The sequence below is a fragment of the Balaenoptera acutorostrata genome, chromosome 6 (genome assembly GCF_949987535.1).
Source record: "Balaenoptera acutorostrata chromosome 6, mBalAcu1.1, whole genome shotgun sequence".
Lineage (NCBI taxonomy): Eukaryota > Metazoa > Chordata > Mammalia > Artiodactyla > Balaenopteridae > Balaenoptera > Balaenoptera acutorostrata.
Genome location: NC_080069.1, coordinates 99,206,922 through 99,230,099, shown reverse-complemented (window position 1 = coordinate 99,230,099; position 23,178 = coordinate 99,206,922). Strand labels below are relative to the sequence as shown.

At 41.1% G+C, this 23,178-nt stretch overlaps 1 protein-coding gene across 12 annotated transcripts in view; it reads right to left on the bottom strand.

The window, feature by feature from the left end:
- ZNF462 (zinc finger protein 462) overlaps nucleotides 1–23,178 on the bottom strand; it is a 143,754-nt gene that overhangs the window by 95,836 nt on the left and 24,740 nt on the right. The window contains exon 1 of one of the 12 annotated variants that reach the window (XM_057548789.1): nucleotides 21,438–22,277. The exons of the other annotated variants lie outside the window; for them this stretch is intronic. The gene's annotated coding sequence lies outside the window, so the exon portion shown is untranslated. Of the gene's footprint in view, nucleotides 1–21,437; nucleotides 22,278–23,178 lie in introns of those variants that run through there. 12 annotated transcript variants of the gene reach the window in all.

Below are 23,178 nucleotides of genomic sequence, written 5' to 3'. Positions count from 1 at the left end.
TCTCCCCTATAGCTCAAAACTGTATAAACCGTTTCAGTAGAGGAAAGTATAAAGAAATTAGGTAGGAACAGAGTTATCTCTCCTTGGCTTCCCTAAAAACTATTGAAACAATAAATTACCTGTGCCTTCTTTAACTCAAACAGAAGAATTCACTCCTAAAAGTTAACTATCTGTAAGCTCATTAGTGTCCACTAGAGAGGAGATCTCAAAGACCATGTCGTCCAATGTGGCCCAATATTTTCATTTTTCAGATAGTGAAACTGAAGGTCTCAGGAAAAATAACCTGCCCAAGGCTTCTGGAACATACTCGCTGAAGCAGGAAAAAAAAAATCTGTTGAATTCCATAATTAGAGAAAGGAAATCAGCAGTAAAAACACTCTATAAATATTATTCAGTTCATTAATAGCAATTCACACTTGAAGTCCACGCCCCATATATTCTCACAAACAAGAGTCTTTCTTCACTGAGGAGGCAGATTCCAGAATAACCCCCAGTGTCTCCTCCTCTGCTCAGAATTCTATACTCAGGAGATTAACTGAAAAGGTGCAAAATCCATCATCTGCAGTTTGACTGTTCAAAGATCTTCTTAGGCATGCAGGCAGTGTGCTCCTGCTTTGGAAACACATTTGGAAGACTGAAAGTTGCTGACAAAGGTATACACAGAAGAACGAGATCCATGACACTGAATCATTTTTCCTCAGAATCCAACCTCATGGAATCAGAACAAGGTTATGTAGTAACTTTATGCCCACCAAATCTACCCCATGAGAAACATCATCTTGTTTCTTATGGAAAATGTGTTCTGCCAACAAAGTCGCTGAAGAGGCTGGCTGAATGAGCCTTCGGGGTGTCTGGAAATATCAGGGTCAGTTCATTTAAAATGAACCTGCCTCCTTGTGGCACAGCTAGTCAGTGGCTCAGACCAATAGTTTCAGAATACTGTTGACACCCGATTCCATTTCAAATTACATGTCACATCCTGAAACCAACCACAACTTAGAATATTTCACCACATTTACTAATACATTTATATTATATTATATTATATATTTATCCCTTATTTATCTATACTCTTAGTAGATATCTATATCCATTTGTTGGATATGAAAAACTAAATGCATCTAAAAGGCCAGTAATCATCTTTAACTTTTTAAATATTCCCCATATGGGTCTCTTAGGAAAGAGTCCCTTACCATAATGAAAAGAATGACTCAGAGGGCTTCCCTGGTGGCGCAGCGCTTAAGAATCCTCCTGCCAATGCAGAGGACACGGGTTTGAGCCCCGGTCCGGGAAGATCCCACATGCTGTGGAGCAACTAAGCCCGTGCGCCACAACTACTAAGCCTGCGCTCCAGAGCCCGTGAGCCACAACTACTGAGCCCGCATGCTGCAACTACTGAAGCCTGCGAGCCTAGAGCCCGTGCTCCGCAACAAGAGAAGCCACTGCAATGAGAAGCCCACGCACCGCAATGAAGAGTAGCCCCTGCTCGCCGCAACTAGAGAAAGCCCACGCGCAACAATAAAGACCCAACGGAGCCAAAAATAAATTAATTAATTTTTTTAAAAAAACAATGACTTAGAAATCAGGAGGATACTGAGATCTCCATGTTTTCCTCCCTGTAGAATACTTTTACCTACATTTTGAAGATCCACATAATTCCCATCCTTTAAGAAAATGATTCTCAAGGAGAGGTCCCCAGACCAGCAGCATCAGCATCGGCCAAGAGTTCATTAGGAATGCGATTTCTCATGTTCCACTCCAGACTCAGTGAATCAGAAACCCTGGGGGTAGGGCCCCGCACGCAATCTGTATTTTAACAAGCCCTCAAGGGGATCCTGATGCTCACTCCAGTTTTAAGATCAAGCTCAAATCTTCCCTCTAGTCCCTGAGACCACCAGCTAGAATGCTGAGTTCCCTTCTCCATCGCACTGGGAGCCCTACTTATAAGCCCTGTTGATTGAATGAATACGATAATAGCTATGCAGTCTTTAAAGAGCCTAGGAGAGGACTAATGTTTGCAAATATTTCACTTCTTATTTAACGATTAATGGGAAAATACTAAGTTGCAGAACCCAGCATCAGAAGCTAATAAGAGCACACCCATAAAAGACAGAGTTAATATCTGTGAAAGAATGAATACTGTAGCCAAGACAATGCTGATACTGATATTCATCTCCCTTAATAATTTAAGAACGGTTCATGACATGGTGTCCTTGATATTTCTAAAGTGGGATGTGGCAATCCACAAAGGAAAGAATTGAAGTATTTTATACAGAAAATACTAAGAGTTGGGTAAATCCTCAGGACCCAAGACTCTTGAATGACAGAAGGCTTTCATAATAAACAAAATCTTATTAGAAAACATTCAAATTTGGAGTGGTTATTTGATTACCACACTAAAGCTGCAGTGCTGAGTTAAATCCACTCTAAGGATCAACGTCTGAAAACACAGAAGTGTTTGGAAATCCCTCAAAACAAGGATATGTGCTTTAAGCTAACCAAGGGACTTCCAGAAAAAATGGTGGCTAATTGTCTCAAACAGCAAACGAAGTCTTGGATGAAGGAAAAGAGGAAAATGTAAACAAAGAAGAAAAAAAAGACTGGCCACACCAAACCGGTAGATCTATGGGACCCTCAAATCTAAAGCAGGACTTAAAACTTAGAATCACAGAGTTCAGAGATAAGATTCATCAACTGTGTCCTACCTAGGCATCTAACCAGGACCCTTGTAGATTGCTGAAGGCTACAGAAGAAAGGCAGTCCATCAGACCCAAACTCAGGTTCTGAAAGCAGAATTAAGCAGGATTTAAGGAGCAGATTTAGAGAGATATTATCCTCATTACCTGGGGGCCAAGAGAAAGTTCTGAGTGTTATGTCCTAACTGAAGATGAGTAAGTTAGAAAAAGTGAACTGAGGCCAAAGAAAAGTGCCAGAAAGAAACATGGCATGGAAAAGACCAATGAACAATCTATTTTGAAAGAACGGGGCACAGAAGAATATTATATACAACAATTAACAGAGATACTATAAAAGAAGAGATCAAAGATAAGATGATAAGACATCAGCATGAGATAAAAGGGAAGCTGGCAGTTGAAGAAAGAAACTGACAACAAAAATAATTACCACTGCGGGCTTCCCTGGTGGCGCAGTGGTTGAGAGTCTGCCTGCTAATGCAGGGGACGCGGGTTCGAGCCCTGGTCTGGGAAGATCCCACATGCCACGGAGCAGCTGGGCCCGTGAGCCACAACTACTGAGCCTGCGCGTCTGGAGCCTGTGCCCCGCAACGGGAGGGGCCGCGATAGTGAAAGGCCCGCGCACCGCGATGAAGAGCGGTCCCCGCACCGCGATGAAGAGTGGCCCCCACTTGCCGTAACCAGAGAAAGCCCTCGCACGAACCGAAGACCCAACACAGCCAAAAATAAATAAATAAATAAATAAAGTAGCTATTAAAAAAAAAAAAAAAAAAAAAAAAATTACCACTGCAGAACCAATAAATATATTAAAGTAATAAGAGGTAAAATCCACAAACCAGAACCAAAGTTGATGATATGGAAAACAGTCTTCAAAAAAACTGCACAAAATGCAGAGGAAAAGGACAAGTAGATGAAAGTAAGTAGAGAACATGACAGGTAAGAGAGTTTGAAAACAGAGATCCAACATACAGATAAAAGGTATTCTCGAGCAGACAGTAAAACAAAACAGGGCAAAACAAAATATGCTCAAATCCGTGATGGAAAATAACTTCCCTGAAATAAAGGAATGTCTGATGTTCCAGGGAAAAGTAACAGAGAATCATCAAAATTGAGACATCTCCGTAAAGTTACAGCTTTCTAGGATAAACACTGAATTCTACAAAATCAAGATATTTAAAAATTAGTCAATTGCAGGGGGAAAAGTCAGACAGCCACAAACTTCTTCCCAGTAACATTCAATGATAGAGAGCAGTGAATGGATGTCTACAGAGGCCTGAGAAAGAGAGAGCAAGATTGGAGTATTCATTTCCCAACTGAATTCGGAACCATGTATAAAAGTAATAAAAAACACATTTTCCAATCAGCACAGTCAGGGAATGCTGCACTTACCGACTCTTCTTCAAAATCTATTCAGTGATGTAATATATCCAACCAAGAGAAAGTTCAAAATCGAGATCTCAAGAATGGGGAATTTAGAGGTAAAGAGAGGATGTGAACACAGAATCCACTTACATTTAGAATAAAGATTGATCAATTTATAGTAATTGCAAAACAAAATTACAATCCCTTAAAGGGAACAATTATAATAATAGATTATTCCATATAATAACAACAAAATTATATAGAACTGGGAAAAATCCTCAACCATAACAACAAAAATAAAGAGGTGGGAGGGATGGATTGGAAGTTGGGATTAGCAGATGTAAACTATTATATATAGAATGCATAAATAACAAGGTCCTACTGTATATCACAGGGAACTATATTCAATACCTTGCAATAAGCTATAATGGAAAAGAATATCAAAAAGACTGCATATATATGTATAACGGAATCACTATGCTGTACAGCAGAAATTAACACATTGTCAATCAACTATACTTCAATAAAATAAATTTTTAAAAATGAACAAGTTAAAAAAAAAGAGGTAGGGGAGGTTGGCATTAGAGGATAAATGTAAGTGGAAGAATATTCTCAACTCTCACAGAGGGACAAATATAAATACTCGATAGTATTCTTTCTGAAGTTACTAAATAGAGGTATTAAAGCTAAAAATTTAATTAGTAATAAAAATAGACGTTTTTAATCTTTTTTTGATCAAAGCAAACACAGCCCACGTAGTAAAAAACAGAGAACAAAGGAAAAGTGCGTAGAAATATACAAGTATGTGCAAAAAATTAATTAGAATCAAGTATATATGTTAAATCAATAAACTACTATGGAAAATATTCCCAGACTAGACTCAAAAATGAACTCTAATTGCATTTTGTCTACAAGAGATACACCATAAAATGACACAAAATCTTTAAAGTAATAATATGGTAAAAGTATGTCAAGAAAAGTAGGGATCTTGATAAATTTTACTCATTCAAGATAAAAAAGCTTGTAAGCTTATCCTTAAATTTTTACAAAAGCAAAAATAAAAAATTTCCACAAATGTAAAGGAAAATAAATTATATTTTGAAAAGTTTTAAAGATGAACATTTAGGGAATTCCCTGGAGGTCCAGTGGTTAGGACTCCGAGCTTCCACTGCAGGGGGCCCGGGTTCAGTCCCTGGTTGGGGAACTAAGAACCTGCATGCCGCAAGGCACGGCCAAAATAAATAAATAAATAAAGATGAACATTTAATAATGTAAAAACTTACAATCCACAATGAAGACTGATCGTGAATATTTATGCCCCCCCTCCAACAGCACCAATTGGAGAAAGAAACGAAAAAAAAAGGCAATACAAGAAGAGATAGACATAAGTACTTAATATGTTAAATGGAGAAAGGCAACTAAGGATAGAAATAACAGAATTAATAGAATTAAGAGACACATTTCAAATTCTGTATCCTGGAAACAGGAAGCACATTTTCATTTCAAGCAAGTATGAGACATTTACAAAGGTTTTCAAATGCCCATGGAGGTTTACAAGCGTCTCTGATGCCAGAATTAAGAGATTATAAATTACAAATAGGAAAAAGTAGTCTATCATTTCTACTTACACAGCAGCAAATCTCAAGGAAAAAGGAAAACAAAAAATTCCAGACACTTGGAATTTTTTAACATTATTCTAAACAAGTTTGGATAAACAGAAACAAACACTCAACTACAGAATGTGACTTTAAAAATCTTATGTATGTAAAATGTGGAATTTAGCAAAAGCTGTACTTAGAGGAAATTTCATAGCTCTATGAAAATTATAAACAAGAAATAATACTTCTTATAAATCAAGAAATAATACTAAATGAATGAAACATCTAACTCAAGGAAAAGAAAAAGGAAGAAAAGATGAAGAAAGAATTTCATTAAGATCGAAAATCAGGAATCAAAAAATCAAAAAACAATAAAACTGCTTGAGTAACCACTTATTTTTTTTAAATGTAATTCTGTGTAAAATTAAATAAAAACCACTATCTAGCCTAACAAGAAAAAAGAGGGGAGGAAGGCAAAACACAAATATAACTAAGAAGCAGAAAATATCCACGAATGTAAAGGAAAATATAATTTAAAAATTACTATGTACAACTCATAGTTATATTTGTAAACCTAAACGTCATAGATGATTGTCTAGAAACACATATACTACCAAAATTAATCCAAGAGCCAACCCAACCAGAGAAGAGTCTTCAAAAATTCAGTATATCAGAATGCTTTTTAAATTGGTCCAAAGTCTGAAGTGTAAGACTTTCACCAATATATTTCCAAACACATTATAGTGTAGCCCAGATATCAAAGCTTACCCCCCAAACAATAAATAGTAATATAAAAATAATAAAAGCAGACCAATGCACTTATAAATATTGAGGCAAAAATTCACAATAAAATCCAGGTGCACATTAAAGGAATATCACTCCATGATGAAGTGGGGTTCACTGCAGGAAGGCAGTATTTCAGTACCAGAAAATTTAGGGAATTCCCTGGTGGTCCAGTGGTTAGGACTCTGCACTTTCTTTCACTGCCGAGTGCCCGGGTTCAATCCCTGATCAAGGAACTAAGAAAGATCCCGCAAGCCACATGGAGTGGCCAAAAAAAGAAAAAAAGAAAGAAAATCTATATTCTACTACATTAGGAAGTCAAAGGAGAAAAAATGATTTGGTAACACAGAGAGGCTAGACAGCATTTGATGATATTCCAGAACCATTTCTAATAAAAATGTTTTAACAAGATATATATATATATATATAAATCAGCAGCATGCTTAATACATTATAAATATTCAAATCAAAAACTAGACAAGGATCATCACTATTACTTAGTACTGCAGAAATCCTAGCCCACGTATTTGAACAAGAAAATAAAGAGAAATAACAATTTGAAAAGAGGAGATAAAGTCTCTAAACTTTATAAGGTAATTCACCTGGGTGTGGGCCCAGGTGAACACTTTCACTTTCTACTTAATGATTTAAAATTTTTTCAACAAGGCGTTATTACTTTAACTTTTAAAACAACCATCAGGGCTTCCCTGGTGGCGCAGTGGTTGAGAATCTGCCTGCCAATGCAGGGGACACGGGTTCGAGCCCTGGTCTGGGAAGATCCCACATGCCGCGGAGCGACTAGGCCCGTGAGCCACAACTACTGAGCCTGCGCGTCTGGAGCCTGTGCTCCGCAACAAGAGAGGCCGCGATAGTGAGAGACCCGCGCACCGCGATGAAGAGTGGCCCCCGCTCTCCGCAACTGGAGAAAGCCCTCGCACAGAAACGAAGGCCCAACACAGCCAAAAATAAATAAATAAATAAAAACACGTTAAAAAAAAACAAAACAAAACAACCATCAAATGTAAAGCACTGGAGTGATATGGCACGGTATTGTTAGTTATCAGTGGTTTGCACCTCCGTTCACCAAGTATGTTGACTCTTCTGCCAGCCCTGGCGTTCCATTTTCTACCCAATTAAAGACTCGTTAATGACTCCTTAAGGCAATAGCCTCAGATGATCCCTATGCAGAGATTTTAGGAACTCCAGCCTTAAGGTCAGGAAGATAATTTTTAACTGATTATATCTGCATATAATCGTCTCAAGCAACAAGCTGCTCCACCCATGCATTGAAAAGTCTTTTAGTTCTGTGAAAAGAAAAGCTATACTCTATCTCCTCCTTAAAGGAATTCAAGCAAGTGGAGGAAAACTGTGAGAATGACCTCCTGAAATAATTAAGAAGCCCGACCCAATGTCTTTCCCTCATAACCATCTGGAAAAATCTCAACCTTGGACCCGTGTAAATCAGTGTTCTCCCTACTCTTAGATTGGTATCCCTGCAAATTCACGGTTTCAGACTTACCCAGTAGTCTGATGTTTACCTGTCTTCCATTCTTCACTGTGTCTAACTGAGAAAAGGAAGAGGTTTCCATCTTCTGTCTGCCTTTCCCTTCCTCATCCCCGCGGGTACCCATCCTTTCCCTCTTCTCTTGCCACAATGGAAGGCGTGCTCCACTCCCTTTTAGCTAAGACCTGGGCTCCTGATCAATGCTCTCCTGCCTCACCTGGGAGCCCACCTGGTCTGCATTTTCAATTTCTCTCTGACTACCAGCTAAATCATTCCCATCTTAAACTCTCCTATCCAGGAAGAACTCCCCAGCCCCCGCCCACCACGCCCACCACGCACACGTGCGCGCGCACGCACACACCGTGTCCCTCTGATCTATCTTCTCCCCTGGAAAAACAATATAGGTACAGTCAAAGCCACTTAGGGTTGAATCCCTACTCCATGCCTTATGAGCTATATGAATTCTTGACAAATATTTAAATTATCCAAATCTCTATTTCCTCAGCCATACAAAGAAATCCACATTTCATAGGGTTGCTGGGTGGAATAATCTGGATAATGAATGTAAAGCATTTGACATAGTAGGAAGATTTAACCATAACTGCCATAATTACCATTAATTCCCCCTTTTCACAGACAAGCTGCTTTCATGCTCCTTACTTCTCCCTCAGTCCTCTACATCTGGCATTTGTAATTATCATTCGGCTAAAACAAACACACCATGGTCAGGAACGACGTTCTTCGGACAAATGAAAGAATACTTTTTCTCCGTATTTAACTTAACCATAACTTCTGCACCATTCTCCACCATAGCCCACTTTTTCCTTGAAATAACTCTCTTCCCTGGATACCCAGGATTCTCTCCACCAGAACCACCAATCTTCATTCATCCTTCAGTCTTACTTTAGACCAGGGTTTCTCAACCTCAGCACCACTGACATCCGGGGCCAGATGTTTGTTGTGGGAGGGCTGTCCTGGGCCCTGTAGGATGCTTGGCAGCACGCCTGGTCTGTGCCCAATAGAATCCAGTAGCATCTCCCTCCCTCATCATCCCCAGTAGCGACGACCAAAGTGTTTCCGCCGCTCTCACTGGAGACATTGGTGGCAGGATCACCCGCAGCTGAGAACCACTTTCTCCAGAAAACCCTGTCCGGCACTCCAGGGCTGGGTTGAGACCCTTCCTAGGTGTTCCTGAAGCTCCCAAGCGTTTTCCACACAGCACTGTCTGCCTAATTGCCTGTCTCCTCACACTGCAGTGTGAGTTTCTTGGCACCAGACACCGTGTTTGTTTCGACCTCAGCCCCGGCCAGTGTCTGGAACCTACATATTCTTCTTCCTCCCGCCGAAAACAAATTTATTATGACATACTTTAATATTTTCAAGGTAAAAAACCCCGAGCACACAATGTAAACTTTGATTGTAACATGTATCCTTTTTGAGAAATGTACAGATGTAGGGGAAAGTGGGTCTCCGTAGCTAGGAAATAAGGAATCAGGCCGAGCCAATGGGCTGCATGCGTTTGTGCATATATGTATCTGTGTGCCCGGCAGCGGTGGGGGGAATGTTGATGGAGGAACTAAGGATCAGAATTAGAGAAAGGCTTTAGCGTCAGTCCCCCATGGCCATGAGTTAGGGGCCTGGCTTGTGGCTGGAGGCTACTCTAAGGTAGATCAGCAGGACCCTTCTGCTGGCCTATTTCCCTCTGTATTCTCAAGCTTAAGTCATCTCCTTCCTAATCTCAATGCTGTCCTTGTCTTCAGACTTCCTGGTTGATTTGGAAATTCTGGAACTTAATGATATGTTTCTACCTGCATCCTCCCTCTCTCACATCCTTGTGCACATTACTATGCCCCTTATACTGTCCCTGCCTCTGGCAATGAAATTTCAGACAAAGAAGAGTGTCCTTACAAAATACCATTTTCACTCATAAAACAGTGCTGTATTCCAGGAGGCTGGTGTATTGGAGGGATGAGAAATGTCAGGATTGAAAAGAACTAACTGGTCTCCAAAAAGTTTATATCTATGGAACTACTCAAAAAATATAAGTCCTTGAAGACCCACATATTAAAGAGAAATGAGGTCACTGATGGCCAAAGTTCAGCACAGCATAGGCAAAGCTCTCTTGTCTCCAAAGCTAAGAACCCCAGGCATTCAGCTCCTTCGCCTGCATTACAAAACCTGTGCTTCTCCTTAAGGAATTCTTGGGGGAATCGTTCCTTAACAGGCATAAATAAGTGAAAAAGGAGCTACACATGTAAAGCAATTATACTCCAATAAAGATGTTAAAAAAAAAAAAAAGGCTGCACAACAGAATACATGGTCTGTTGCTAGTTAAATAATAATGGTCATAATAATAATATTACTATACAAATATAGGAAAACAATAAGAAAATATATTCCCCAAACCCTCCACGGTGAAGTTTTCTCTGGGGGTGGAGTTAAAAGAACTTTCACTTTCCCTGAATTCCAACTTCTATAATGTTTGTTTATTTGTTATTAGTATGTTGGTTTTACGAGCTGGAAATGATTTTTAAACATTTGAGTGTTTTCAGAGAAATAAGTAAACAAGCTAAACAGTCTCCCTTAAAAAAAAAATCCCCAGGTCCAACAAGTCAGCCCACATTTTAGGGAACGTGTGGGTGCGTGATCACTTTGGTGTGTAAATACTTAATATGTGTCCACATAATAATGTGGGCACGCTAACAAAAGCGGCACAGCCAAGACTGACCGCAGAACACTAACTGCCTATTAGCAGATGGACTAGATGTCAATGCTTTGCTAGTTTTCTCCACGAACTTCAGACAGGAGGTGTGCCCCATACAATTTGAGAAAAAGAAGGTTCAGCTGGAACACACATTTGAACACAAACTTTAATCAATCAATCAGTGGACCCCATTGATGGACCATTCCATCTAATGTTCAGTTTTGTTCCATGAAGCCCAAGGAAGACAAAGACTGTCCTCCAGGGACTGCACCATTTATCTTATACCTCAAAAGAGGTACATCTTAAATGTCCCTCCAGGAAATATTAGAAGCAACATAATCCATTACCCCCCTGGAGATACATGGGACACCAGTCATGACCACCTCATCCCACAACTGAGATAAGGTGGGAAATCTGAGACTTAATGAGGTAAAGTCTGGCTTAGAAGTATCTTGTCATTGCAAAGGCCATTACATCACATATCTAGACGGGTGAAACGGGAGTCATTGACCTGGAGCTCTCTGCCCTCATTTAAAAGAAAAATCATTTTCAACTGAGTCCAACACACATATTTATTGACCAGCTCCCATGTGCCAACACCATCCATTTATTGAACACCTGAGTGCCTACTAGGTAGCTGGTATGGTTCTAGACCTGGCCAAAAAAAAAAAAAAAACGGGAAAGAAACATGGGGGCGGACAAAAGGCAGGTATAAGGCATGCTCTTTCTCATGGAAGTTAAAACATAGTTGGGACAAGACTAACAGAAAAAAAAAAAAATTAGAGACCGAAGAATTATAAACACTTTATAATGAAGCGTGGACTGTTACGGTACAGTTTCCAAGTACAAAGATGATGAGAACAGCTGGGAAAGCAAAGGACATGGTGGGTCTGTGCGTTTGATAATGAATGTTCTTGAAAGCTAGGCAGCCAGCTGGGTCAGTAGAACTAGCCTAGGTTTGAGCAAAGAAAGATAATAGGATCTCACCCTAGCAGTTAGGATCTAGCTTTATTGCCTACCACCTAACCTCAGGCAAGATACAGAACTGCTTCCTCACCTGTATAATGGGACTAAAAATATCCATCTCATAGGGATGAAATAAGATAACATCGATGGAGCCTCAAATGTCAGATGCCTTCCTCCCTCCCTCCCTTCACTGGGAGAGCAACAGGGAACTCTTATCATCCTTAATCAGGGGAATGTGATATAATGAAAGCTGTGTCCTCTCAAGATTATTTTGGCAGCACTATGAAGGACTTCTGGGGGTAGGAGGAGGGGAGGAAGGGGGTGGGGGAGATACAAGCTGCTCAAGCAGCTGCTGAGATGGTCCAGGGATGAGACAAAGTAGGTCTGGACCAGGAAGATGTACTGGAGGTGAGGAGAAGGTGGTCAAGCCTACACAGTATGTAGAAGGGAGAAATGACAAAAGCCAGTGCTCTGGGGATTGATCTAATCACCAGGTCACCACTTTCTGACCCATTTAGAGTAACTAATGAGATGTGGTCCAAGCTCATTTTTTTAAACATATGTCAAGAACAGTTAGTTCTTCAGTGATTGATGAAAAATTATCCTTTTAACTGCATTGTAAAAAAGAACAGTGCCAGTGAAGGCGTAGAATATCACCCAAGAAGCAACAGTCTTTAGGTTGGAATACTTAACCGGATGGTTCTCAGAGATACACCATCAACCTATGATAATGGTATTCTTATGTATTTTCTATGTAACGAGATAGCAAGGAAATTACCCAGACCTATACTATCAGAAAGAAATATAATGCAAGCCATGGATGTAGTAATTTTAAATTTTCTAGCAGCCAGAAACAGGTGTAATTAATTTCAATAATATAGCCTATTTAGCCTAATATATCCAAAAGTATTATTTCAATATATAACAAATACAGAAACACATTCATGAGATATTTTACATTCTTCTTCTCCTGAGTCTCAAAATTCAGTCTGAGACTTACAGCGACATCTCCACTCGGACCAGGCACATTTCAAATGCTCAAAATGGCTCAGGGCTACTGTATTGGACAATGTAAACTTAGACAACCTTCAAGGATCCCTCTGAACACAAAGTACTTATTCAATTGAGTTTTCAATGGAATTCACCTTGAGGTAGTCTCTACTGCAGTTGAACATCTGGAGTGAGAGATTTTTAAATGCTAATCTAATCACATCAGTTCCCTGGCTTACAGCCCTGCAATGTCTTTACGTTTTCCTTAAGACTAACCAGTTAGGGATCTCTCCCATTCAAGGAGGGTCTGTCACATTAAGTTTTATGGATTATTGAAATAATATCTTGATATCTTCTATACGAATAGAGATACAAAGGTCTCTTAAAGCACAATCTCTCTACCTACATTGTCAAGCTGGCTTTCTAATGCACCAGCCCCAGAGCTGATCAGCTGAAAAACACCTTCGGCCAACGAGGGCTATTTTGAACCTGGCAATTGGCCTGCCTAGCAGCACCCAGCATGGTAGTTAAGAGCATGGGCTCAGAGCCCACTTGCCTGAGTTTGTATACACTTACTAATTGCCTGGTCTTAGTAAATTGTATAACCTTTCAATGCCTCTATTTCCTCGCCTATTTCATAGGATTATAATAAGGATTAAATGAGATAATACATAAAAATTATTTGGGCACGTTGTCTGTCACCAATAATTCTCAGCCATTATTTTCATGGACTTCTCTGTCTTCCAGAAACACCAGTATCGTGTTTCTCAACAATCTCAGAGAAGTCTGTAGGCAGCATTGCACAATGGAAAGAGCACAGCTGACCTGAGTTCACATAGCTGCATTGACACCTAACACGGACGTGACCACGTGCCAGTTACTTAACCTGTCTGGGCCTCTGTTTTCTCATCTGCTAAATAAGAACAACAACAAAATTGGATCCACTGAACAATAATGGTAAAGATTAAAAAACAAACAGAGTAGGTCATCTGGCCCTTAGAAAATATAGTGCCTGCCCTCTCTTGAGTACCACTTACATTTCCCTTCCCCTTCTCCATCAGAGCCTAATGAAACACATTAGTTTGGGAATGAGTTGGGATACATCTCTTCTGAGTGAAGTAAAGGCAAAGGAAAACTCTTGTGACAGGACCGTTTACTATTTCAATGGGCATCTGCTATCTTACCATGTCTTTAATCATCACTAAAATCCATCCTACATAAGCCATAGCAGGCCATCTGGGCCACTGGCTCCGAGAAAGACTATTCTATGAAGAACATGGTGACTTCCTTCCACAATGAGACATCCTCACAAGGTTAGAGGATGTCTCCTGAATATCCCCAACTTCCTTTAAAAGCCTACAAAGCATTTGTCATTCATGGGTGAGTCATCCATGGTGTCCTGGAAAGGACTGGTCAGAAGACAAGGTTTGGGACTTTGTCCTGGCTTTCAACCAGCTGTGACTTTGGGGAAGTCACTTGACCTTTGTGGATCAGAGAGAGCACATCTGCTTCAGGGAGTTGTGGTGGAGAACAAATTTACATAATGTGTACTGAAAGCCCTAGGTCTCATTTATAAAGAGTTTTGCAAATCAACGTAAGGCAGGGATTTATCTAAACCTGCCTTCCATACTTTTGTGTGCGTTGGTAGCGTATTTTGGAAATTTGCCCTGAGATAGGGAATAGGACTCTTGCTTTATGTTTGTTGTGTCATCTCCTACCTTTTTGCCCAGTTCCAGAGTTAGGAACTGGAGATGCAGACCTCTGACTTTGAGAGCAGGGATAGGATGAGGCAAAGAGGCGAGAAGCCTGGGGCCAGGGTGACTCATGGCTGTGGAATTCATGAACGGGTGGAATGCTCTCTGCATTTCTCTTCCCTGTCAAGTTTCTGGGTTAGCAAGGTACAGATGATACGTGGAGGAAACAGGCATATTTCTTTGCAGACCAAATTTTTATATATGCACACACACATGCGTACGTGTGTGTGCACGTGCACCTGCCTCCAGCTATGAAGGAAGGCCAAGATCTAAGCAAATTATTCCTCTATTAGGTTGCATAAAACCAGAAACCAACATTGTGTTTTAAGAAAAGGGTTGTTGTAGAAATTACAACATCTCTTCTTTTGTCTTCTTCTTCACTGCCTTGGAGTTTGGCAAATTAAACCCCATAAATCCTTTGATATGATTAAAATTTTTTAATAAAAAAATGTTAGGTGAAAAGAAAGAACTCCTTTGACAAGCCATTAAAATTCTCAAACATCGTGAGCCTCTGAAGTCATGGTTTAGCAGGTGGGACATGGGGATGTGCAGGTTGTGTGAGAGGCTTAATGATGCCAGCATTTAAAAAAAATAAAAATAAAAAAATACAAAGATGATCCAAAACCTAAAGCAAATAAAGCCTGTATTACACGCTCATGCATAAAGCTACATAATCTTCCGTCCAAGTTGTGCTTTTGTTAAATGGATGCCAGGATTATTCTAGAACAATAGGAAAGGACCTCAAAGGGGACATTCCAAATACCTTGTGTGTGGATTTTCTCACACAGCTGTAGTTGTTACAACTCTATTAAACCAGCTGCTAATAATTTTCAAACGGTCCATTCGTTCTACCAGCGACCTTGGGCCACCACCAATTTCAGACCTCATCTTCATGTCTTAATCAACAGCCTCAAATGGAATCCCCTCCTCTTTCAACAGAGAAATGCATCTCGAAGAAAGACTGTTGATCGCATAGCTTCTTTGTCATCAGGGAATTTGTATAATGTGGAATTTAACCTACAAACCCCAATCTTCCTGAAAGGAAAACGATTCCTCTGAGATTTCCTTCTCTACAGCAAGGTGAAAACAAAACTTTTTTTTTTCCTTTTTTTCCTTGTTTAACAGAACAGAATGCATGGATGGGTCTCTCAGGGCTCTGGAAAACTCTCTTGAATGTGCTTGATCAACAATGGGAACTCATCCAGGGCAAAAAAAAAATGCCAGGAAAATATATCCTAAAGCTACTACAGATAAATCTAAGAGAACGTCACCTTCTCTATAATCAAGGGTGTGGCAAGGAAAAGAACTTACACAAGTGATTTCATCTTCAGATGTGATGTATTAATGGGACTGAAGATGATTCGGAGAGAAATCAACACCATGAAAAAAAGAGTGCCAAGACGGAAAGGAATGTCCTTTTCTTAGGCTTGGAACCGAAAATATTTTTCTCTCTCGTGACCATCTTAACTTCAAAAGCAGAAGCAAGGAATGTCAATCCGTATGGAGCTCCGCTGGCCGCGTACTCTGTTTCCATTCTTTCCACAGAGAAGGGGAAAGGCAGCCCGTTGTAGGCCTCTGCCAGGAGAGACGAGAAAAAAAAAAGATACCACTTGTTTTTAACTTTCCGAGGACACAGACAACTCAGGGAGAGCGAAAGCACAGAGATGGATAAAGATGACTTTGGAACGAAGCTGTTAGATTTTAAAAATCAAGAAAGTGGGAGAATTCAAGAAATGTCAGAATTTCCAGTAACAAAAAGCATGGGCTTCATAGTTTGTGTGCTAGGAAAATGCTTTTTCTTTGCCTCTTTTTGTTACTTCTTCAGTACTTTTATTCCAGGAAGAACTTCTCTTCATTACTATAAATATATCAACCTCTCATTTCCTAGAAATCCAGCATCTCCTTTTCTAGTCGGTGTATTCTCTGTTCCACCTTCTGATTTTTTACCAATTCTCATCAAATTAGCTTTAAAAAAAATCTTGATTTCCTGTACTAGCCATATTCTTTGTCCAAAAAAAAAAAAAAAAAAGCCTGCCTTATCCTTTTACTCAACCAGAAAGGTACAGAGGATATTAGGAATGCCATTCAGTCTTCAGGAATAAAGATGAAAAAGTGGCTTGGGGCATCTCTTTGTTCACTCTTGCTGGCAAGTTTCCAGGCAAAAGTATTTGGTAATCTCATGATAATTGGACAACACAGCCCATTATGCACTCCCTACGATGCAATATTGTTTCATGTCACAGCATGATGCAAGTGACATGAGCTTTGGTGTCGAGGACAAAGGCAGGGAGTGACCTCTGGGATTCCACAGCAAAGCATATGCCCTCTGACCTGGACACACGGGGCCAACCTGAGACATTCACCCATACAATGAAGGTAAGCCAAAGTGTGGCCGTGTGAGTGGCGACAAGCCTCAACTGTTTCCCATCACAGATGGTGTTTAGCCTAACCACATAATAAAACAATGTATAACCATGGTTTATGGACACAGAGAGAGAACCGTGGAAGACAGATAGGATACCTGATTGAAAGGTTTCATGTCCTGTGCAGTGTGCTAGCTTTTTATATGCCCGAAAAGGGACTCTAGAAGTAGATGAACAAATTTTCCTAAAGATGTTTGGGAGACTCTTCCAAACCAAGAGACTGGAAGATCACCAGTGTTCCTGAAAGAGGAACTTCAGGCGTTGCTGGGGTGATGACTGGAATTTCTGAGGTACATACATGCAAATGATGGTGGAACACAGACTGACAACAGATTTGGAGAATAAGGTCATCCATAGCCTAGTCAGAGCCAGGGAAGCCTTATATATGGTTTTTATTGCCTAAAGAGCTACAGGCCATCACCAGATTTTATCAACTTTTAGTAGAATGTTAAGCAATGATGTATATATAGATTGCACACTGCCGAAAAAGCCTGGTCTAAGAATCCTGCAGGCATATTAGAAGGATGGCAGAAGGAACATGATCAATGTGGAATCTAGTCTAGAGCATAAAGCATTCAAGGGAAGGGTGATGCCCGTTCATTGGTCTGAATATACCTATACATCAATGCCACTTGCAGCTTCTTAAGGAAGTGGTCCTGCATCTTGATCATCTGGGTACCCTGACATGTCTGAATGAGTGGATGACAAGAAAGACGTCCGACAGCTTTACTTGGGGGAGTTGATCTTCAGCAATTAGAGAGAACATAGAAGCCAAAGAAAATGCATTACAGTGCATCCTAGGAGGTGTGGCAGTGCATTACACCTGCCAACTATGGGAGATAGAAACACTAGATTATGCGCTTCTAGAAGACAGGATCTGGTCTTTCTGTCACTCTCCAACATTTAGCACAAATGCTCAATAAATGTTTGAACGAATGACCAAATGAATGAATAAGAGTGAAAGACAGGTCCATCCAGTGTCCAGCCTTTAAAATCGGGGTACCAGGCTGTCTTTCTTCAACTAACCAAGAGAAGTCTGAGCCGGGAAAGGCTGTGCAAACACCAAGAGCAGCCACAAATCAAAGAGCAGGGCAAGGGCTGCATAATCTGACAAAGAGAGTTTGCCAGCCCTGTTCCCTTTTAACCAGACTCCCCCATACATACACCACATCCCATCACTGGCGTGACCTTCAAATTCAAAAGACAGAAGCAGGGAGGCAACAACAACCTGAGCTCGTTAAAGATCCCAACAGGGGAGCAAAGAGGCAAGTTTTACAAGATAAATGGCAGCAAGGCAGCAATTTCTGAGGCCTCTCTTTTAAAAGGGGTGCAGAGGAAGGGTGTGTACTTAAGGAGTGGAAGTACTGACTTCCACCTAGGTTCCCCATTAGGCCAAAAGTTTGCAAAACCAGGTGTGTGCAATTTGCCTATTAAAGTTCTCACCCTGGGGCAACTGACAAGACTTATCAGTCCTGGAAGACATGTGCTATGACCCCAAGGCAAGTTAAAGCATATCCGGAATATTTTAAGCTCGCAAGAGAATCTTTTTGTTAAAGTGAAAGGGGATCATATTGCTGAAACAACTGACTGGGAGGGAAAGAAATTAAGAGTGGTGTGTTCCCCAGGTTTGTGCAGAAATTAGACCATTATCTTCCAAAACAAAGGCTCAAGGTTAGATGGTGGCTCCAGAAGCAAAAGAAACGTTTTCTACTGATGATTCTAAAAGCGGTGGTGCTTCAAAAGGAAATGTTCCAGGGGCTTCCCTGGTGGCGCAGTGGTTGAGAATCTGCCTGCTAATGCAGGGGACACGGGTTTGAGCCCTGGTCTGGGAAGATCCCACATGCCGCGGAGCAACTAAGCCCGTGAGCCACAATTACTGAGCCTGCGCGTCTGGAGCCTGTGCTCCGCAACAAGAGAGGCCACGATAGTGAGAGGCCCGCGCACCGCGATGAAGAATGGCCCCTGCTTGCCACAACTAGAGAAAGCCCTCGCACAGAAACGAAGACCCAAGACAGCCAAAAAAATTAATATTAATTAATTTAAAAAAAAAAAAAAAGGAAATGTTCCAGCAAAGGGCGAAAGCACCAAGGTGGGCTGCCTTGCCTACTTGCTAAGGTTGAGTTAACACTCTTTTGAATACCAAGAGTTCTTAAAAAGCTAGATAGCTCTCCTTCCTCACTGGCTAACATGGTGGGAAGAGGGATAGATGTGGAGCGACCAATGGGAACAGACAGCTGTGGCGTTTCTTAAGAGGAGCTACTGGCTGCTGAAAATGCTAAAATATAGGACAGCCTCAATTCTGTTTTCCAGACCAGCCAAGAGGGGCCCATGGATGCACCTGCATGGGAAATCACAGAGCCCTTGCTATGTTGTTATCAAGAGCATTCACCTCAAATTATATGTCAACAGACTTCTCTGCATGTGAAACGGAGCTCCCTCCCCGCCAAACACTGACCGGATTCAGGGCAAAGTATTCTCACACACACTTTGTTCCTACACAGGAAAACCATGGCAGAGTTCTGGTGGCATATGCTCCACATCCTGCAGATAAACAAAGCTGCATTTACAGAACACCTCTCCCGTGCTGGCCTAGCGCTGTGCTTGACAATCACAAACTCACAGCGCTCCTTAAATTGCCAGGCACATTTATACCCACCATGGGTCCTTATGACAGCTTATCTTTGGAAGCAGAAAGGGTTCTAAAATTATATTTAAAACCTCGTGAGGGTCACATCACAAGAAAATTTATGACCAAAGTTTCTCCTTCTAAATTTACTATGTAAGCTACGTAAGAATAACTCGCAAAAGTCCTCTTGAATCACGGTTTCATCATTCTAACTATATAACATCTATAGATTCTAATATGAGGCAAGGCAATCATGCCCCCTGTGGATTTTGTGATAAACAGTTCATTTTTCTCATTAAGAAAGAGAAAAGAGAGATGGTACAGAAAAAAAATTTACACGATGGGTTTGGCTTTGCTCCTCAAGATCTAGAGGGTTTTTGTGCTATTTAACAACTTAGTTACCTTGGGCAAGTCCTTGATCTTGTTTTCAATTTCACTCTCATTTCCCAAAACTGAGATTTAATAAATGACCTCCAAGGTTCCTTCTAGTTTCAAAATCACAAGTAACAGGTAGGAAACCTCTAAGGTAATAATATCTTGAAGCAGTGATGGTCAGGATACAGGGATCTAGCTTGGCTGTCTTCTCCAACTTAGCTGTATGACCCTGGGCAAGTTTACAACCTTTCTGAACTGTCTACAGAGGGAAGGGATTTAATGTAGATGTTCTGGGAGGTCCCTTCAAGTAGGTGGGCAATGAAAGGCAAACTGTGGACAACATGTAAGAACAAATAAGAAGGCGGCAGTGAAACAGGGAGCTGAGTGACCCCTCACCAGTACCAGGGTTAAACTATATGAACAAAGCAGAAGGAGAACTCTTCAGGCTACTTGATAAAAACCACAGTGAAAACCCTATCATTGCTTCAAAATGCTACTTAACAACCTAGTTACCTTGGATAAGTCACTTGGAAAAGCTGCTTCATGAGTGAGTTTCCTCCCAACTAAATACCCTCTCCTTTGGTTTAAACCATTTGGAAATAGGAAGACCTCATGAACACCAAGGCGTTTGGGAGGGAGTGAGTCTGTGACTTTAAAACACATAATTGCAACTATGGGGAAGTACCCCCCCACCAAGGATTTCCCCTCTCCCGCAGCCTTCTCCTTTGACGCTTCATCTCCACGCTCTTTCCCAACACGACTAGACAAGGCACAGACCCCTCCAAGCGGGGCTCCGGACCATCTCCACCAATCAATCAAAATTGGCACAAGAACTAGAAGCTATTTGCCAGCACTGTTGTAGTGGAATAAGCATAGATGGCCAAGACAGGAAACTGAAATTCCATTTCAGGCTTCTTAACTAACTTCTTACATTGTGGACTTCGGACAAATCACCGTAGCCTTTCCAGAGATGCAAAATGAAGGGGTTGGCCAGGATGATTTCATAGGTCCCTTCTAGCCTGAGAGGTCATTTCTTTGAATATCACCAGTGACTTGACATTCACTGCAGAAGACAGGAACTCCTTCCCTTTTGGACCCTATCTCCTTCTGTTTTTTGGAGTTGACACCGGCTGTGTACCCATGGGTCAAGATTTAGAATGTGCTCACAGACTATGTCTGGATCCTGCAGGCGGCACCCCGGCATTTTATTTATAAAACTGGGATCCAGTATCATTGCCAACATGCAGTGGCTTGAATCCTGAGAGCTGGATACCCTTGAGTCATTATCAACTTTCGAAACAGGCACACATTCACTCAGCTGAACAGAAAGACGTTTCAAGCTTCAAAATAATCCCAGATTTACATAAACACACTGGAGTCATGAAAAGACAGAGAAAGTTTCAAGGGTGGTCTGGTGAGGTAACTACTTCAGCCAGCTTCTCTTGCCACCCCACACCCCCATCTGTCTTTTGTACGCAATCAGAGATGTTCCATGAGTCGTGACATGGCTACCTTCTCTCCTGCGAAAGCCAACACACCAGCTTCTTGGGTATGAGGCACCTCTTGATTATCATTTAGTAAAAGACAAATGGTTCAAGTCTGTTATTTGATTCCAAACAGGCATCACACATTTGTTAGGTGACCTTGAGCATACTTTACCTTCTCCTGGGGAAAACACAAGCCTCCGTCTATCTCGATGAGGAAACATCCAAAGAGCAAAGCATTATGAGGACTCATGACTCTGGCATCTTCCCCTTCTCTCCAGGTGATGTATGTGAGGGGAGGGGGTATGGGATGGAGGAAAGAACTGGAAATGGATAGGAATCAGATAGGTCCAAAGCACCAAGCGGTCCTCAACATCAGTCCCACATGCAGGAGAGCCAATTCAAGTTGTCCTGGATCTAAAGTCCTGATGGGGGCATGAGCTCTGTACCATATGCCTAAAGGGTGACCTCATGCTGATTTCTGCTGGGGCAGCTGGAACAGGCCAGGATCGCTTGCCACAGTGATCTGAGTCACTGCTCAGCAACATCTCGGGGTTAACAAGATCACATGTTCAGCTGCTACTTAAAGCCTTGGAGGCACTTCAACCTCTTAACTTGGGTAAGCGGTAGAAGGCTGGTAGGTAGTGTCCAACTCCTCAAAATAACTTTGAAGAGACTCTCTTCCATTCTTGGAGCTTCTAAGCATGCCAAGGACATGACCATGAGTTCTGAGGCCATGACCACTGTTTTCGGTTCCTAACAAATGACTGTCAAGAAGAGACATTTCCTCAACTTTCTTCTTTCTATTCAATTGTTTCTTCTCTGCTGCTTCTAAAACAACATTCTTCTCGCTCCCTATGGGACCTTTAAAGTTTGGAGGAAGAATGGAGAAAGAACATCAAACATCCTTAACAATATTTGTTCTGTAGCCACTCTTTTATGTGTGGAGGGTTTTTTGTGGCAGTAGTGATGATTGTTGTTTCGGGGACAAACAACACGTAAAAAAAGAAATAATTTCCCTGAGCAACAAGGTCCTACTGTATAGCACAGGGAACTATATTCAATATCCCGTGATCAGCCATAATGGAAAAGAATAATGAAAAAGAATATATATGTATAACTGAGTCACTTTGCTGTACAGCAGAAATTAACACAACAAATATAGTAAATCAACTATATTTCAATAAAATTTTTAAAAAGAAAAAAAGAAATAATTGCCCTGCTTTTTCTCAGGAAGCCAAAGTGTCTGATCTATCAAATTCTGCAACAGGGTCATCTTCCTTTTGGCTGAGATTAACGCAGAAAATATCCTAAAAAGGTTACACTGACCACACAACATCGCTTTGAAACGGAATCTTCTTCCCTCCAAGCTACATCTTATCTCTTGGGGGCAATGTTTACTTAGCTGGTTCATTCATTCATTCGTTCACTAACCGGGCACTCAAGATCTATCACTTATCAGGCACATTATTAGACCCCAGATCAGGGTGATCCTGTAGTCAAGGGCATTCTGATTCACAAATGGGTCAGTGAGCTGCGGCCCAATATCAGAAGGACCAGCTTCAAAACAGGATAGGCAGGCAGCCACATGGAGCAAGGCCTTGGTCAACAAGTGCATCTCTTTATTGTCAATAGAAAAAAAAAAAACCCAGAAGCTAATTGGGTTGGTCAGTAGCAATCTCTTTGTATATAGAAATCAACACAATGTCACATCCCTTTGTTTCTGCCAAAGGTATAATATGAAAAAAAACTGCATCCTATTTAATTGATGAATGACAGATATTCTGCTAACATGGCTTCCATGGTGGGAGGGAGGGGAAAGGGCATTGGGGGATGGTGGTGGTGGTGAAGCATAGTAAGTAGCCTGCCACTAAGATGACACTTCCCAAACCTAAATCACTTGGTGCACTGTACCC